The 19,958-nt window shown below is 37.5% G+C and overlaps 1 long non-coding RNA gene across 1 annotated transcript; it reads right to left on the reverse strand.

Annotated features, from left to right (window-relative positions):
• Positions 1-432: 432 nt before the first annotated feature.
• Positions 433-17,625, reverse strand: LOC123328502. The gene is made up of 2 exons (XR_006543365.1): positions 17,571-17,625; positions 433-2,558 (listed from the first exon to the last, which is right to left on the reverse strand). It is a non-coding gene; the product is annotated as an uncharacterized LOC123328502 (long non-coding RNA).
• Positions 17,626-19,958: the final 2,333 nt, after the last annotated feature.

A 19,958-nucleotide genomic window follows, 5' to 3' on the forward strand; every position in this document is an offset into this window, starting at 1 on the left:
CTCTGAGAGATGGTGAAGGACAGGGAAGCCTAGTGAGCTGCTGTTCATCGGTCACAAAGATTCGGACACATCTGAGCAACTGAACAATAAAGTCAATGTTCTTTGAGACCCAGTATGTAATATATAGGAATTTATAGCCTCTGTTATCTCAGGGCCCAGATATGTATCAGGGCTGGATCAGGAGAACAGTCCAGGAGCAGCTATGAGACCGCAGGCTCCCGTCTGATGAAGGCTTTGGCACAGTCTCTCTCTGTGCTGAGTTTATTCACCCTCAGACTGATGAGCTTGAACCCATGCTGATGGATGTAGTGGATATGGTACTGCATGTTACTCATTCTGTCCCACTAATTGGCCACGTTGGCCCAGTCATACCTAAATTGCAGCAGCGGACAATAGGAGACTTCATGATATACTAAGATTCTTAAAACATGATTATAAAAGCAGCAGCTTTAATTTACATAAAACAAATATAGGTCAACAAAATCTCTACTTGTTATTTTCCCCAGAGTCAAATTACTGATATATCTCGCAATGGATTAGGATAGGTCAGCACGTTACAATACTAAGGTAAAAGAGGCTGGACCATAGGAAGATAGCAAAATCACCACTCAGCAATTTCCAAAGTGGACATGCCCAGCATTATTCTCCATTGCTTTTTTGTTTAGGGACTGCACTTCAGTCCATGACTGGAGCACTACCCTGACAAAGGTAGTGCTCTTGTCATTTCTGCACCATTCATGATGGTATTCCGAAAGCCTAAAAGCACTCCTCACTCATTCCCACCGAGGAAATGTCTGTCCAAATGCTAGCCACCATTCACGGCCCAAATACTGCCTCCACCAGGAAGCATTCCCTGATGACATCAGTCCAAACTCTTCATCAAGTAAACCTGAAAGTCTGAAGTGATCCTTGAATACAGAGACTATATTAAATGGCAGGCAACATGTGTCATTTGGTTGATTGAAATGTTAAGAATGAAAAAAAATTAGATGGGTATGCTGGTCCTTTGTTGTCAGAATCCAGAGTTGAATTCCATAACACTGCATCTTCTTTGTTAAATGTCCTTTCTACGGTGAACAGTACAAACTAAAATTTCTCATAACCATATTTGTGACAAAAATACTATATTGAAGGAATTTGAACACTTTATACTTTCATGTGTCTATTTGCAAGTGCTTTCACAGGCTCAATTTTTTTTTAAATAAATACAGATCTTATAGTAAATATCATTTATATTTACAAAGTAAAAGCTGATGTAATAATCCTAGACTATATAAAACTTATACATCTCTATCTGTTGATCTATTCATCTAAAGAGAAATCTTAACCTGCCCATGCTCTACAGTGAACAGAAGTGGAATATTCTATAAGGCAACCAGGTTGTAACCAGGAAGGCAAGTAGATTCTCTGTAATTCCCACTTTTATAGAAATTTATAATACCATATAAATCCTAGTGGTATAATAGCCACCACCTCCTCCTTATACCCTCATACTGGAGTTGCTTTTGTGTCTTTCTTTTGGGAGAGTTAAATCTGAGGGTAGTAGTCACTATTTACAGTAAAAGGCTATTATAGCATTTTTCAAGGAATCAAAAAAAAAAGTTATAATCAGGAGATGTAGTAAAAGCAAGAAACAGTATACCTTGGGGAGCTTCTCAAGGGCTTTTAGAATTGAATAGCATCCTTGGGGGACAAAAAAAACTAGAGGTGGGATGAAAGTAATGAGATTTTCTTGTAACTTTTTGACTAGAAGAACAAAGGTAGTCAAACGGATTGTGATTTGCTCCAGGGGAATACATCATTATCCATAGGTATTGACTGAGTTTGACGTCACTGTGGATCCCAATTGTGCTGCTATGAATCCAATACTTCCTGGACTGAGCTCCAGGAAGATGATACAACCTTGCCCAATGCTACTGCCCATCCTCAAGATTCTCTTGCCTCTGAATCAGCCTTGTTTTCAACCACACACACTCTTAGGGATGAATTCTTTCAATTTTTTCTGTCATCTAATCCATTGCTTTGAGTTCTTCAATTATCCATCAATATTTATTGACAGATTACTGTGAGCACAGCAGAGTGGAGATCTAAGATTTTTGTGACATATTAAGAGTTTATAACCAAGTTGGGGTGATCCTCTGCTGTGAAAGTACTATTGTGGCTTAAAGGAAAAAGAGGGAGGGGTGGGAAAGGGAAGAGAAGGCTGGGAAAGGGAAGGGAAAAGAAGGAAGGCAAGAGGAGATTTGACTACCAGCCTTGGGAAGTCACTACACCTGTCCCCTTCACAGGGTGCTTAGAGGATTCCTGGAGGAGGCAGACAAGTTAGACTTGTAAGAAGAGCACTGGAGTGTCCTTTGACCTTGATTGACAGTTCAGCTCAAACAGCATTTCCCAAACTGGTCTGCAGTACATTTTGTGGGAATTATGAAGGTGTGACCAAATGAGGGAAGAGGAAGGAGGGCCACAAATTAAGGAAGATTGGAAAAATGGATTCACCAGGATTTTTCTCTGAAGTCAGGAGCACATGCTCTTTTCACATGCTGATATTCGCTGTGAATCTGCAAGAAAGGGGTATAGGAAATATTAATTGTATTCCCCAAATTTATTTAACAGAAAGAGTTTTTACTGAAGTCAGACACAAGACTAGTGTTAAAAAAGCCACAGAGTAGGAAATGTTGCTAGAGCATATAAGTGACTTACACCAGGACTGAGAGGGTAGAAAAGTCATTCTCCCTGAGCCTCTCTTATAGTGCAAAGGAATAACTCTTGGATCAGGTAAGTCCAAGACTTCTCTAACATAATCTCTTCTTGGCCTCTTGCTGTGAAATTTACCTTCTAAAGTAAAACAGCAAAAACCCTGTTTCTGCTGACCAGTGACAGCATCAGTTGCAGCAGGAAGAATAAGAATCTGACACAGAACATTTGGGGATCTTCACAGAGCACTGCTTACTAGTTAACCTCTTGTGGGCAGGCAGGAGTTACTGCCTCTAGGCCTTAATATAGCTGGAGAAATATCTGTTTCCAACAGGATCAGCATAAGAAAATCCATTGCAGATTAGTTCTTTTAATTCAAGCTACTATCAGACTCAAATGCTGTACAATTCCTGTGCTCCCTCCAAATTAAATGACTGGAGGCAATTTTTATTCTATTTTAAATTTTGTCTTTTTTACCAAATAGCACAGGACATCCCTCCCTGCTCCATTACTTGGACGGTGCCAGTTTTTTGACTTTGATTTCCGAGTCAGCTTTTAAGACATCATGTTCATGCAAGTGGACTCAAGGCCTTCAGAAGTAGGTCAGGCATTTGCTGGAGGTCATTACAAGGCTACAAAATAGAGCATGCTTAATTCTGTTATTTCTGAAGACTTTTTTTTCTTCTCTCTCATGTGCATAGAAGACAATCAGTTCTTAAATAAATTTTGGAACTATTCCTGATAATTTCAGACTGTCAAAGATGCCTGTGACCTCCTTTCATCCCAGGCACCCAAGAGAGATTTAAACAAAAGCATTTAAAAGGAATGAAGTGGGCTTGTCCACCAAAGACATGAAAAACTACATTACCTGTTGCACTTCTATTTTAAACTGTCATGCTTAAAACACTCCAGTAAGAAAATCCTTGTGTGTGTGTGTGTGTGTGTGTGTGTTAGTCGCTCAGTCGTGTCCGATTCTTTGTGACCCCATGGACTGTAGCCTGCCAGGCTCCCCTGTTCATGGAATTCTCTAGGCAAGAATACTGCAGTGGGGTGCCATTTCCTTCTCTAGGGGATCTTCCCAATCCAGGGATCAAAGCCGGGTCTCCTGCACTGCGGGCAATTCCTTTACCATCCGACCCATCAGGGAAGCCCAATAATATCCTTAGTACACAGAGTTCCTAGGTAGGATGATCTAGTCATGAGTTCCACCTTTGCATTCTACATAGAGGTGGAGTGACTTAACTGAGATAATAGATTATGCAATGGTATTCCAATAAACATTCAAGTAAGAACTCAGGAGGAGTTAGCAAAAGCATTAACTAACTAGGCAATGAGTAGACTCTGTGGTGGCCAGGTCTTGCCTTCTATGTTGAGGTACACAATTCCCCAGCTGCTGGGGATGTGGTGAGTGACAGCTGGAAATCCCTTCTCAGAGTCCCTGGCTAAAAAGGACTACCTAATCAAGTCCTCGGAGAAGCAATGACACCCCACTCCAGTACTCTTGCCTGGAAAATCCCATGGACGGAGGAGACTGGTAGGCTGCAGTCCATGGGGTCACTGAGGGTCGGACACGACTGAGCAACTTCACTTTCACTTTTCACTTTCATGCATTGGAGAAGGAAATGGCAACCCACTCCAGTGTTCTTGCCTGGAGAATCCCAGGGACGGGGGAGCCTGGTGAGCTGCCATCTATGGGGTTGCACAGAGTCATACACGACTGAAGCAACTCAGCAGCAGCAGCAGCAATCAAGTCCTGTCTGGGAAACACCCACATTCAAGACAAGCTCTAAAGAGTCTTCCCCTTGAACCAACTGGAGACCACTCTCCAGGACCATCCCAGCTGCAGACTGCTCCAAAAGAGATCAGATGAGGCCTTTATTGTCACCGCATTGTAGTCCTGCCACTCCTTTGGACCAGCCCTGCTGCCTTCCCTCTTCTATGTCTTGTTCTGAGAAGTTGATTCCCCAATCAACTTCCTTCCTGCTAATCTCCACCTCAGAGCCTGCTTCATAGAGAACATCATCTAAAACAGAATTCAAAGTCCAAGGGTGTCTATTTGCTATCCCTAGTCCAATGTTTCAGGCATCCTATAATACATGATTGCATGGGTTTGTGTGCGTGTAATTTTGTTAGTTTCCTGATGGTAAAATCTGTGAAGGAAGACAGAGTATAGTGTAGACGGTTTAGATGTCTACACTAAGGCAGTTTCTTCTGTCTACAGTTCAGAAGAAATTCCTGGTCCAGAGTTATCAGTTCTGTCTTCCACCTCCCCAGATGGCAACACAGAAATATAAACTTAATAGAAGAAATAGAAGATAATGTCTCATTATGGCCAATTTATTTTCAGTGACTAAGAAGACATTTATCAAAATGAGCCTTGTCAACAATCAACTCTGGGCTGCAGCCGCTCATTAATGAAGGGGAAGAGAATATTTAATCTGCTGGGGAATCTCTTATCAATTGATTTCATGTGATTTACTGTGGGTTTTATTCACCAAGAATTATGAGCTGTTTCCGTGCCTGCAGAGTCCCAATATTTTTATTGTGTGGCATTGTCCCCAACTCTGCCCCAGTCTGTCGTGACATTAAAACATGTTCACAGAAGCTGGCCAATATTGTTTTATCTTATCTTGACATCATTACCCTGTCTCCATAAAATCAGACTAGCTCTGTCATTCCCAAAAAAGATATGAATTTGTCACATTTAAGTTATGGAAAAATTGGTGTTACATTTTAAATATTATGAAAAGCTTCTGGGTGTGTTCTGCAGACCTAGGCATTGGAAGAGGTGGCAAGCAAAATAGTTCAATACTGAGAATTCCAGGGACCATGACTTTGGCTTGCATGGATTCATTATATAAACCAATCAGTAGCTAGTTTAATCATTTTAGAATAGAGATAAACTTGATATAAGAACCAAGCAACTGAACAGAGCATTTCCTTCTGGTTGAAAAATTACTAAAGAAACTCAAACAAACATCTAAGGATGTTCCTGGATCCAGAATCCCAGTAAAGGCAGCTACATGTTCAGAAGGAATGGTTTGCACATGACCTGAATAACTGACAAATAGCCCTCCTCCACAGAGGAAATACATATTTCTACCTGATGTAGCAGGATCAGTGAAAGGATTTTATAAGTGAAGACCCTCTTTGTTTGATGTTTTAATTATTTTATGCAACTAAAATCTGAATGCAATTTGGTGATTTTAAAAAGCACATACAGTTATAGTTATGATTATTCAAAAATTCAGCACATAGAGTAATATCCTTGAGTCTGCACTCCAATCCCATTTCACTCATTCAAAGTAATCACGTTTATCACTTTGGTATGTTTCCTTCAAGTTTTTCTCTATTTATATACATAGGCTTAATTTGTGTCTTTAACATAAGAATCATACTATATAGACTGTTCTGCATTTGCTTATATATATATTTTATCTTTTTAATAAAATGCTTTTTTGATTTTTCCATGTCTTGGGGTATCTCCTGGATAGCCTTTATGATAGTCATTTGTATGGTTGTACTTGGTTCTTATTCTAGAATTCATTATATTATTCATTATATTCATTATTCATTATATTATTATTAACAGAGTTTACCCTTTTGATCTGTTAATACAGTAAATTTCATTACTGTATTTCCAAACAACATATATCCTCAGTGTGTGTTAGTCGCTCAGTCGTGTCCAACTCTTTGTGACCCCACAAACTGTAGCCCACCAGGCTCCTCTTTCCATGGGATTCCCCAGGCAAGAACACTGGAGTGGGTTGCCATTACCACAATAAACACTAGCAAGTAATGATGTATGATTTGAAGTATTACTGAATTTAATTTTTTTTTGCTTTATCATTTTATTTAGGGTATTTACATCTAATAGTAGAAAAATACTAATCTATAGTTTTACTCATGTGTGCCAAACTTATAAGCTTAGCAAAATCACTTTGGTAGATTTCCATCATTTTTAACACTCTAGAAAAATGTATAAAACATGAGAAATTATCTGTTTCTTAAATTTTTGGTAGAAGACATTCTAAAATTTTCTGAGACTAATGATTTGATAGAACCAAATTATGTACACATTTTTGTTACTTTTAACATTATATGTCTGTTAAAATTTTCTAATTTTATTTGATTAATTTTATTGGATCAGTTCTAAAAAAAGTCTATTTCAAGTAAATTTCTAAATTTATAGAAATATTAACAGCCATACATTCTTTCACAATCCCCACAATTTACCTTACATCTGTCAGTTTTTCCTATAGTAAATGAGAACATTTACTTGTTACAATTCTTAATTCTAAGTACAGAGTAAATACTCTTTAGTATTTACTATAGAAATTGTCTATAGAAATTGACCTAAAGAAGTAATTTTATTTCTTTGTGGCCAGAGAATTTAGACTAGCTATTTCTATGATTTAGCATTTATTGAGATTTTTCTCTAGAGAAAATACAACATTCAGAAAACTAAGATCATGGCATCCGGTCCAATCACTTCATGGCAAATAGATGGGGAAACAGTGGAAACAGTGGCTGACTTTATTTTTCTGGGCTCCAAAATCACTGCAGATGGTGATTGCAGCCATGAAATTTAAAGATGCTTACTCCTTGGAAGGAAAGTTATGACCAACCTAGACAGCATATTAAAAAGCAGAGACATTATTTTGCCAACAAAGGTCCATCTAGTCAAGGCTATGGTTTTTCCAGTGGTCATGTATGGATGTGAGAGTTGGACTGTGAAGAAAGCTGAGTGCCGAAGAATTGATGCTTTTGAACTGTGGTGTTGGAAAAGACTCTTGAGAATCTCTTGGACTGCAAGGAGATCCAACCAGACCATCATAAAGATCAGTCCTGGGTGTTCATTGGAAGGACTGATGTTGAAGCTGAAACTCCAATACTTTGGCCACCTCTTGCAAAGAGCTGACTCATTTGAAAAGACCCTGGTGCTGGGAAAGATTGAAGGTAGGAGGAGAAGGGGACGACAGAGGATGAGATGGTTGGATGGCATCACCGACTTGATGGACATGGGTTTGGGTAAACTCTGGGAGTTGGTGATGGACAGGGAGGCCTGGCGTGCTGCGGTTCATGGGGTCACATACAGTCGGACACGACTGAATGACTGAACTGAACTGAATACATTATTAAATTTTTAAATGTTTCACTGAATCTGAAAAGAACATACATTTTCTATTTATTAAGTGTTATCATTTATATCCAGTACACCTATACCCAACATGAAAATAATTTTACATCTATATGGAGATATAAAACCAAACTTTTTATTATATTATTTAAATCCCATAACTTCACTTAACTTTAGCCCACTTTTTTTTTTTTTTTAAGAGAGAGATATGTTAAATTTTTTTATCTCTGTTTACAGATTTCCACTTCTCCTTGCTTGGTAAAAAGTTTTTCTTTATGTATATTTCAAAGGTATATTTTCAGATGCACAAAAATTCATGATTATTGGATATCCTTGCTGAATGAATATATGATAGTCTTCTTTGTTGGATCTAAAGCATGTATTTTTAATTTAATTTCATCTTATATTAATATTGAAATGTTTTCCTTTATAATTGACATTCTTCTGGTATTTTTTCAATCTGTTTTATTCTTCTCTTATATGGTTTTGATATATCTATTTTATATAACATCTAGCTGATCATTATTATTAGAAAATTAGAAAGCAATTTTATTTTAAAAGGTAAATGTAATCCATTCAAATATAATGTACTTATTGATACTTTGAGATATAGCCCTTTCATTGCATTTATACTTTAATGAGCCATATATTCTAGTTTTCTTTAGTTTTTTTCTTTTGTCTTTTGTTAAAATGATAACATTTTCTTGCTCCATTTTTCATTTATGCTAATGCTTTCAAAGTTCTAAACCCTTTTCCTAATGGTCAGCAGTGGCCACAGGACTCGAAAAAGTCAGTCTTCATTCCAATCCCAAAGAAAGGCAATGCCAAAGAATGTTCAAACAACTGCACAATTGCACTTATCTCAAATGCTAGCAAAGTAATGCTCAAAATTCTCCAAGTAGGCTTCAACAATACATGAACTATGAACTTCTAAATGTTCAAGAAGGATTTAGAAAAGGCAGAAGAGCCAGAGATGAAATGGACAACATCTCTTGGGTCATCAAAAAAGCAAGAGATTTACAGGAAAAACATCTACTTCTGTTTTATTGACTGTACAAAAGCCTCTGACTATGTGGATCACAAACTGTGGAAGATTCTTAAAGAGATTGGGAATACCAGACCACCTTACCTGCCTCCTGAGAAATCTATATGCAGGTCAAGAAGCAACAGCTAGAACCGGACATGGAACAACAGACTGGTTCCAAGTTGGGAAAGGAGTACATCAAGGCTGTATATTGTCACCCTGCTTACTTAACTTATATGCAGAGTACATCATGCAAAGTGCTGGGCTGGATGAAGCACAAGCTGGAATCAAGATTGCCTGGAAAAATATCAATAACCTTAGATATGCAGATGACACCACCCTTACGGCAGAAAGCAAAGAACTAAAGAACCTCTTGATAAAGTGAAAGAGGAGAGTGAAAAATATGGCTTAAAACTCAGCATTCAGAAAACAAAGATCATGGCATCTGGTCCAATCATTTCATGGCAAATAGATGGGGAAACAATGGAAACAGTGAGACTTTATTTCGGGGGGCTCCAAAATCACTGCAGATGGTGATTACAGCCATGAAATTAAAAGACGCTTGCTCATTGGAAGAAAAGCTATGACCAACCTAGACAGCATATTAAAACGCAGAGACATTACTTTGTCAACAAAGGTCCATCTAGTCAAAGCTATGGTTTTTCCCAGTAGTCATGTATGGATGTGAGAGTTGGACTATAAAGAAAGCTGAGTGCTGAAATATTGACGCTTTTGAACTATAGTATTGGAGAAGAGTCTTGAGAGTCCCTTGGACTGCAAGGAGATTCAACCAGTACATCCTAAAGGAAATCAGTCCTGAATATTCATTGAAAGGACTGATGCTGAAGCTGAAATTCCAATGCTTTGGCCATCTGATGTGAAGAACTGACTCGTTTGAAAAGACTCTGATTCTGTGAAAGATTGAAGTCAGGAGGAGAAGGGGATGACAGAGGATGAGATGGCTGAATGGCATCACTGACTCAGTGGACATGAGTTTGAGCAAACTCCAGGAGTTGGTGAAGGACAGGGAAGCCTGGCGTGCTGCACTCCATGGAGTCACAAAGAGTCGGACACGACTGAGAGACTGAAATGAACCATCAAACACTTAAGCCACATTTTTAAATATAAAGTTTTCTATCAACATGTAGATTTTATCACAATTAATCTCTTTCCACACACCAAAACAAAAAATTCTTAGCAGGATTTTATTTTTTTCATTATCAGAAACCACCAGTTCCTCACTCACTACTTCACCACCAGCATACTGTGATCTTATCTCATTTAGTATATGTGTCAACTACTACTCCCACGTGTGTTGATTTATTTTCTAAATATTTAAATACCTAAATATTTAGAAAATATTTATTTTCTAAGCACAGACTGAAAAGTCTATATTTCACTGTCCTGCTTGAACGTTGGTTTACCTCTATACACTTAAGACATTGTCCCGTTGTCCTCTATTAGTGTGGCAAGTAACAAACCTGATGCCAATCTGCTTCTCATCACTTTATGTATGACTTTCTTTTTTTTTTTTTTTTTTAATTTTATTTTATTTTTAAACTTTACATAACTGTATTAGATTTGCCAAATATCAAAATGAATCCGCCACAGGTATACATGTGTTCCCCATCCTGAACCCTCTTCCCTCCTCCCTCCCCATTCCATCCCTCTGGGTCGTCCCAGTGCACCAGCCCCAAGCATCCAGTATCGTGCATCAAACCTGGACTGGCAACTCATTTCATACATGATATTTTACATGTTTCAATGCCATTCTCCCAAATCTTCCCACCCTCTCCCTCTCCCACAGAGTCCATAAGACTGTTCTATACATCAGTGTCTCTTTTGCTGTCTCGTACACAGGGTTATTGTTACAATCTTTCTAAATTCCATATATATGCGTTAGTATACTGTATTGGTGTTTTTCTTTCTGGCTTACTTCACTCTGTATAATAGGCTCCAGTTTCATCCACCTCATTAGAACTGATTCAAATGTATTCTTTTTAATGGCTGAATAATACTCCATTGTGTATATGCACCACAGCTTTCTTATCCATTCATCTGCTGATGGACATCTAGGTTGCTTCCATGTCCTGGCTATTATAAACAGTGCTGCGATGAACATTGGGGTACTCGTGTCTCTTTCCCTTCTGGTTTTCTCAGTGTGTATGCCCAGCAGTGGGATTGCTGGATCATAAGGCATGTCTATTTCCAGTTTTTTAAGGAATCTCCACATTGTTCTCCATAGTGGCTGTACTAGTTTGCATTCCCACCAACAGTGTAAGAGGGTTCCCTTTTCTCCACACCCTCTCCAGCATTTATTACTTGTAGACTTTTGGATTGCAGCCATTCTGACTGGTGTGAAATGGTACCTCATAGTGGTTTTGATTTGCATTTCTCTGATAATGAGTGATGTTGAGCATCTTTTCATGTGTTTGTTAGCCATCTGTATGTCTTCTTTGGAGAAATGTCTATTTAGTTCTTTGGCCCATTTTTTGATTGGGTCATTTATTTTTCTGGAGTTGAGCTGTAGGAGTTGCTTGTATATTCTCGAGATTAGTTGTTTGTCAGTTGCTTCATTTGCTATTATCTTCTCCCATTCTGAAGGCTGTCTTTTCACCTTGCTAATAGTTTCCTTTGATGTGCAGAAGCTTTTAAGGTTAATTAGGTCCCATTTGTTTATTTTTGCTTTTATTTCCAATATTCTGGGAGGTGGGTCATAAAGGATCCTGCTGTGATGTATGTCAGAGAGTGTTTTGCCTATGTTCTCCTCTAGGAGTTTTATAGTTTCTGGTCTTACGTTTAGATCTTTAATCCATTTTGAGTTTATTTTTGTGTATGGTGTTAGAAAGTGTATGACTTTCTTCTTGTCCTCTGCCTACCACCTCAGAAGACTCTAGAATTTTTATATCTATAATCTTGCAATTTTAAGAATATGTTTCAATAGGTTTTAACTCATCAATCCTGCTTGGTACTTTCAAAGCGAAACTTCATTTTGAAAATGAATCTTTTCAAAATGAAAACATATTCTTCAGCCCAGAAATTTAAAAAGATTTTCTCTATTTCTCCTGCTATATCGACTATTATTTATGTATTGAGCTTCTTGGATTTATTCTCTATTATTCTTACTTTTCTCTCATGTTTTCCATCTCATCTTTTATTTTTTTTGCTTCTCGTCTGAGAGATACATGCAGATTTCTCATCCAGATCATGAATTCAAGTGATCCCAGTCAATTATTTAGCTTCCCTTTTATAATTTCAAAAATTATAGTTTTAATTTTCAAGAACCCTTTTTCATCCTCTGTTAATTTTTAATAGTAGCCTGATTTTATGTATTATGGATGCAGTGCCTTCTTAAATCATTCTAAACATATTAATTTGTATATTTAACCTTCTTTTCTGTTCCCCCTTGAGATTAGTTGTTTTGTTTTTTCCTTTGTAGTTATTCACTTAATTTTGTAAAAAATATATCTGCACATCCTGATTTTCCATTTGTAATTGTGAATGAAGGACCATACTGATTCACATAAGTAGGTAACATTGGTTTATTTTGTGCTGTATAGGTTTTTAACCTCAATAATCCTCTGCTTTATATATAAATCCTCTCCTTTATCAAGTAGAGCTTGACATGGGCTCTGAGTATATGAGCATGGACATGGAGGAAGCTGAACTCTCATTTCGATACAAGGACATAATAACCTAACAACACCCAGACATGCCTACCAGTATGCTATTTTTCAAAGGGAGGTTTATAGAACAACATCCAGTGAAAATCAGCTTTAGTGGTAAAAAGAATGCATACTTCTGAGCTCTTCTCCTGAGTTCCTTCATCAGATCTCTGAGCTTAGGTCCTTGGGATCTGCATTAGTTACCAATATAGCAGCTTTACCTGCTGCACAATACAGTCTTAGAAGCACAATATTAACAATATTAAGAGGTGATCATGAGTGCTTATGGGCTTCCCAGATGGTGCTAGTGGTAAAGAATCCACCTGCCAATGCAGGAGACATGAGAAACAAGGGTTTGATTCATGAGTTGGAAAGATCCCCTGGAGGAGGGCATGGCAGCCCACTCTAGTATTCTTGCCTGGATAATCCCATGGACAGAGGAGCCTGGTGGACTACAGTCCATAGCATTGAAAACAATCAGATATGACTAAAGCAGTTTAGCATGTATGCACATGAATGCTTATATGATTTTAAATAAATGCAAACCCAGATATTGAACCTAAGAGCAGTCATCCAGGTGATCCAGATGAATTTGAATATATGCATATTCATAGGTATACAAATTCTTTTAGACTAAAGAAAATCTTAAAATTAAAAAAAAATCATTATAGAAAATTTACATGTAGATGAACAATTTAATCCTTACAACTCCCATGAAGCATTTTCAACCTTCCTTTTATAAATGAAAAAACCTGAGCCTGAGAATTATACTTTCGTAGGGTTAAGGAGACAAAAATTATGGATATGGGAATCATATCTAGGACTCCTGACTCTATGGTACTCTGATGGATTGAATAATGTCCCCCAAAGACATCCAGGTCCTTATACCTAGAACTTCTGAATGTTAACTTGTATGACAAAATGAATTGTCAGATGGAATCAAGTTAAGGATCTTGAAATGGGGAGAGTATCATGGATTATCTTATGCTACGCTATGCTAAGTCACTTCAGTCATGTCCGACTCTGTGGGACCCCATGGACAGCAGCCCACCAGGCTTCCCCGTCCCTGGGATTCTCCAGGCAAGAACACTGGAGTGGGTTGCCATTTCCTTCTCCAATGCGTGAAAGTGAAAAGTGAAAGTGAAGTCACTCAGTCGTGTCTGACTCTTAGCGACGCCATGGACTGCAGCCTACCAGGCTCCTCTGTCCATAGGATTTTCCAAGCAAGAGTACTGGATTGGGGTGCCATTGCCTTCTCCGATGGATTATCTTGGGGCTTCCCAAATGGAATCACAAATGTCTTTACAAGAGGGATGTAGACAGAGCACTGACTACAGAGAAGGCAGTAGTGTGGGGACTGAAATAAGAGGCTACTGCTGGTTTTGGAAATGAAGGAAGAGACCACAGCCAAGAAATGCAAGAAATACAACTTCAGACACTGGAAAAACCAGGAGACAGATTTCCCCCTAGAGCCTATGTAGGGAACATGGCCCTCTCGACACCTTGATATTGGCCAAATGAAACTGATCTTAGATTTCTGACCTCCAGAAATGCAAGAGAATGAACTTATGTTGTGTTAAGTCACCACATTTGCGATAATTTGCTACTGTAGGCCTAGGAAACTAAGGTAGCCACTGGTTAGGATGGTTCACAATATTCCAGTTCTCTTCCCAAATCCATGATAAGATTGTATTTCTCTGTTTCACATAAAAGCTAGGAGTGACCATGTGACTTGCTCTGATCCATAAAATGTGAGCAGGAAAGACATGTTAATTCTGAGTGGTCAATGCACAATTCATCATACTCTCTTTTACCTCTGTGGTCAAGAGAGAGTTTCCTTCAGCCTCAGAGACTATGACGAGCAGACTCTCCTGGCAACCTATATTAAATACACAGGAGGAAGAAATCAACCGTGGTTGTATCAAGCCTCTGAGATGTGGGAATTGTTCTCCAGTGAAGCTTATCATAAGCCTATCCTGACAATCGCAGATTACAAAATCTTTGTTTCACAGAACCAAGATGCCATCTCCATGTACATCTGACTATTCTTCCCAAACTCCCATTGTATTCCTAATATGTTAAATAGTTTTTACCTGAATCTCCCACAATTCTGAGCAGACCATGGTATGCCCTATGGAATTGTCAACTAAATTGTTAAGGCAAAGAGAAAGTGTTAATCGCTCAATTGTGTTCAACTCTTTGTGACCCTGTGGACTGTAGTTGGCTAGGCTCCTCTGTCTATGGACTTCTCCAGGCAAGAACACTGGAGTGGGTAGCCAGCCCTTCTCCAGGGGATCTTCTCAACCCAGGTCTCCTGCATTGTAGGCATATTTAGGCGTCCTAAAAACAAAACACACAAAAAAAACTGAAAGGGAGCCCCAACTTCCTTCTTATACCCCCAGGCCCCACCATTCTCTTTTCACTAGAGGATGCTCTTTGTTTGCTTCCATCATAAAAATCCCTCTCTTTCTTCATACAATGGACTTGAGTTGAGGCCAGTGTCTCCATGCTGACACAGAGGAGAGGGAGGCCCAAAGCAACCAGATCTCAGTATTAGAGTCACACTAACTATCCAGTTATAGATGGCTACACGTGGGCTACTCCTTGGCCTTCACCCAAGGATGAAGGTGTTATCACTGTTAACTGCTTGTTTTCCTTACTCAGAGTGGATCTGCTTTTCTCTTGGAACATCCCAAAGAGGCTATCCTGGCACCTCCATCTCCTCCCTAACTCTCACCTCTACCTCTGAGCATGGTAGTTTAAGATTTACAGTGATTTGGTTTTCTTCAGACAGATTAAAAAGATTATGTTTTAAAACTGAGACTGCTCAGCTAACCTGTATGGATAGTGCAACCCATACCTACAGGGATAGGTACCATATCCAAATTCACATCTCTAAAATGGACACAGGGATATTTTACACTTATATGGGGTCCTGTACTGGGCATGTGATGTGAAGACCTGTTCTCCGTAAGGAATATGAGATGGACTTAGGAAGGCGTGTGTGTGTGTGTGTTAGTCACTCAGTCATGTCCAACCCTTTGCAACCCCATGGACTATAGCCCACCAGGTTCCTCTCTCCATGGAATTCTCCAGGAAAGAATATTGGAGTGGGTAGCCATTCTCTTTCCAGGGATCTTCCTGACTCAGGGATCAAACCTATGTCTCCTGCATTGCAGGCAGATTCTTAACCGACTGAGCCACCAGCAAAGCCCTTAGGAAGGTATGGATGATGTCAAAAATAAGAAGCAATGTGTTTAGCAAATCCCTGCCTCAAAGGCCTGCCTTTATTGGTGCAGAGATCTGCTAAATCTGTTATTTAAAATATTTGCAGATAGTTTGGATCTGTGAATAATTGCTATCTGCACATCTCAAATTCTTTACAGTTTTCTGTTAGACATATCTGTACAAGGCTATAAATAGTGAAGCAATGTCGCTCACTGTATAATACAGTCTCTCTTGCTTTTACAACTCATCATGAACTTCTATGTAATTTATTTTTTATTGAAGAATTCCAATTAATGGCTTCCTGGTGATTTTAAAGCCTCAAATTATCAGTCTCTGAAAACAAAGCAGAGAACATAATTATCATAAACTGAGAATTTTTCATTTTGAAGCTTATCTGTTTGTGCTAAGTATCTTGTCTGTAAGTAATTAGTGCCTTTATTTTTTTTTCAGTAAAAAATAATGACCATTCTATGCTACACATCCAAATTTTGTTAACTGCTAGATGTACTGTATGTATTATATTTGAAAATGGACCACCTTGGACTAGTTTTAAAGTATTTCATCAAATGATAATAGCAACAACAAAATACATCTGTTTGTCAGAATAAATTATGTGCCATGTATTTAAAAAACCTATTATATCCTTTTGCTTTCTTTCTAAGAATAAAAGCCTCAGAAAAATATGTACTTGCCATTTATTACCAGGGCTGTATAACAAGAAAAGGCTTATTTTATCTTCCATTTATAATTCCTAACTGCTAATCAAATTGATCAGCCAATAGCTTGGTTGTAGAGGGTCTTTCATAGGACCATTTCAAAATGTTTTACTAGAGATAAAACAAAATTCAATGAAATTAAACCAATTTGAATGACAATGTGAGCCAAACATTCCTTTAAGTCTTCTGATAACTCAAGTTTCGCCTGGTTGTTTTTTTTTTTTTTTTTTTTTTAAAGGAAGGTTCTATTGACGAAATAGGAATTGCCACATCTTATGAGAGACTTAGCTGCTCAGGGAAAATACTGTCCAAGCATAGTTTGCCATTTAGGCTAGGAAACTGACTTGATCTAATGTTAGGGTCAGTTTCTTCCTCTTAAAAAAATATTTTCTCAAGTTTAAAAAACCTGAAAAATACAGATATATATGTTGCAGAGTGCCCATTATCCACCTTACACACAAAAACTATTCATTTTCCTGCTTTTAATATTTTAGCATGCCTACTCAGTGAAAAAGAAACGAGAGATTTTTTTAAAGGGATGAAATATATATACTTGTGCCTTATCTTTTGTATTATGAGTATTTCCTTATACCCAAAATAGTTTTTTTAATATATGACTTTAAATAACTGCATATTTTACAATATTGCTGTATATAACACAATTTAACTGTTTCCTTATGTTAGATATTTGTGTAATTTCTAAACTCTTTTCTCTGATAAATAACAGTGCTATGAGTATGTCTGCATGTGATTTTTTGAATATGACTCTTATTATCTTATGATAAAATCTTAGACTATTATCAAGTAATACATTTGAAAATTTTAAAGCTCTTTCTTCATACTAAAAATCTTCTGTGTGGAAATACTGACAATTTATATCCCCATATCACTCAGTGAGCAAAGCCTTTGTGCCCACATTCATGACCATGGTGAGCAATATAATCCATTGCTTAAGATAAGGCTGACTTAACAAAAATGTGGCATCTTATTTTTTTTATTAGCATATTTTTGGTGGGTTTTAAGTTTCAATAAATTTAATGTAATTATATATATATATGCATATATATATACACACACACACACACACACATGTATATACATACACTGTTTCCCCATCTATTTTCCATGAAGTGATGGGACCAGATGCCATGATCTTCATTTTCTAAATGTTGAGCTTTAAGCCAACTTTTTCACTCTCCTCTTTCACTTTCATCAAGACGCTTTTGAGTTCCTCTTCACTTTCTGCCATAAGGGTGGTATCATCTGCATATCTGAGGTTGTTGATATTTCTCCCAGCAATCTTGATTCCAGCTTGTGCTTCTTCCAGCCCAGCGTTTCTCATGATATACTCTGCATATAAATTAAATAAGCAGGGTGACAATATACAGCCTTGATGTACTCCTTTTCCTATTTGGAAACCAGTCTGTTGTTCCATGTCCAGTTTTAACTGTTGCTTCCTGACCTGCATACAGGTTTCTCAAGAGAAGAATTTTCCACAGTTTATTGTGATCCACACAGTCAAACGCTTTGGCATAGTCAATAAAGCAGAACTAGATGTGTTTCTGGAATTCTCTTGCTTTTTTGATGATCCAGCGGATGTTGGCAATTTGATCTCGGATTCCTCTGCCTTTTCTAAAACCAGCTTGAATATCTGGAAGTTCACGGTTCACGTATTGCAGACACGACTGAGCAATTGAACTGAACTGATACATACACACATATATATGCTTACTTATATTTACTTTTACCATGTTATAAAAGCAGACTAGGACTTCTTCTTATCCACTTACAGGAACTTTTTATATAGTAAGTATGCCTTTTGTCTTGCATAATTATTGCAAAAAGTTTACCTCAGTATGTCATAGGTCTTCCAAATTTGTTTATATTTGTTATTATTTTTGACATATATATTTTTAAATCCTGTGATTGCTTTTATATTAAGAAAGTCTCTTCCCATCAAAAATATGCTAAATATCTACGTACATATTCTTTAATGACTTCATAGTTCTAAGTTAATCTCTTTAAACTATTAATAATTTATTTTAGCATAAGGTCAAGGGTAATATTCTAATTTCATATTTCCCAATTGTAAAGTGATTTCTCTAACATCATTTATTAGTCAACTATTTCCTTCTCTGGAGATTTGTGATATTCTATGTATCACATCTACATTCTCATAGAATTTGACTCTGGTTCATGGCTATCAACTTTACTCCATGTATCTATCAGCTATACTCTTTTGATTATTTATATTTAGTAGTTAGGTTTTGCTATCAAACAATTCTTTACTCTTTCTTTATAAAATAATTGTGTATTTTTTACTATTTTAAATGAATTTTACAACTATGTTGTTAATTAAAATAATCTCCTTATTGACAGTGCACTAATAAAAATAACTTGGGAAGATAGACATCCTTACACTAATCAACTTTCCCATCCATGAATAAGTCAAATCTTTACATTAAGTGCTTAATGCGCCTCAGTAAAGTTTTATGCTTTAATTCATATAGTTTCCCCTTTGTACTACCTTCTACAGAACTCCCAGTGTCTAGCAAATCCCTAGCCCAAAGAAACAATAATTATTTTTCTCCTAAAGTAACTAATTTGCAGGTTCAAGCTTGTACTCTACCATTTACGAGCTCAGCAACCTGAAATGAGTGGCTGAACGTCTTAAATTCTGTTTCCTCCACTGAAAATGGTGAAATAACTGTATCAACCTAACAAATTTATCATGAGAATTAATGGGATTAACTCATCAACTTAAAACAGCAACTTACATATCTTAAGCCCCAATAAATATTCATGAATACTATGGTTACCTGAGAAGTGTGTTAAGGGAAGAATCAATAAATTGCAGCCAGAGATGGAAGCATAGGGAAAATGAGGAACTGATCATGAGTCTAAAGTTTTAAGGTTGACTAAAATAGAAAATTTAAAAATAACAACTATTGACTGTGACAGAGAAGTATTTGCTTTTGGATCCTGTAAGAACCAGAACTTGGCTTAGATGCAAGCCCCATACACCTAGGGGAGGGTTGCAATGTTGGGAAAGAGCTTGACGTGACCAGACCCCAGGATGATCCCCAGGCCACAGAAAGCTTTTCCTATAACCATTAGCAGTAACAACCCCAAATCGAATGGAAGACACACTACAGAGAAGTATTTCTGGAAGAGGAGGATACATTCAACTCATCCTCAGCTCAAATATAGACCATATTTACTCCATAAATAAAGTGGGGAATTAAGGAAGTAATCCAAATAACTTATATTTTCTTCCAAAAACAGCACACTACTTGGCCTGCAATGATTTGAAGATATGTATTTAGATATTTGAGCTCAAGTGCTCTAGTTGGATAATAGTTTCCATTCTCCGCTTCAGTGTTCACGTAGACCCAGCCATAGTGCCTTTAAAAAGCCAAGGACTAACTTTAGCCACTGGTCCTGCTTTCAATAAAGTCTTATTTTAATAGAAACACTGTGTCTCTCTTCCA

This window comes from Bubalus bubalis, chromosome 12 (assembly GCF_019923935.1).
Source record: "Bubalus bubalis isolate 160015118507 breed Murrah chromosome 12, NDDB_SH_1, whole genome shotgun sequence".
Classification (NCBI taxonomy): Eukaryota; Metazoa; Chordata; class Mammalia; order Artiodactyla; family Bovidae; genus Bubalus; species Bubalus bubalis.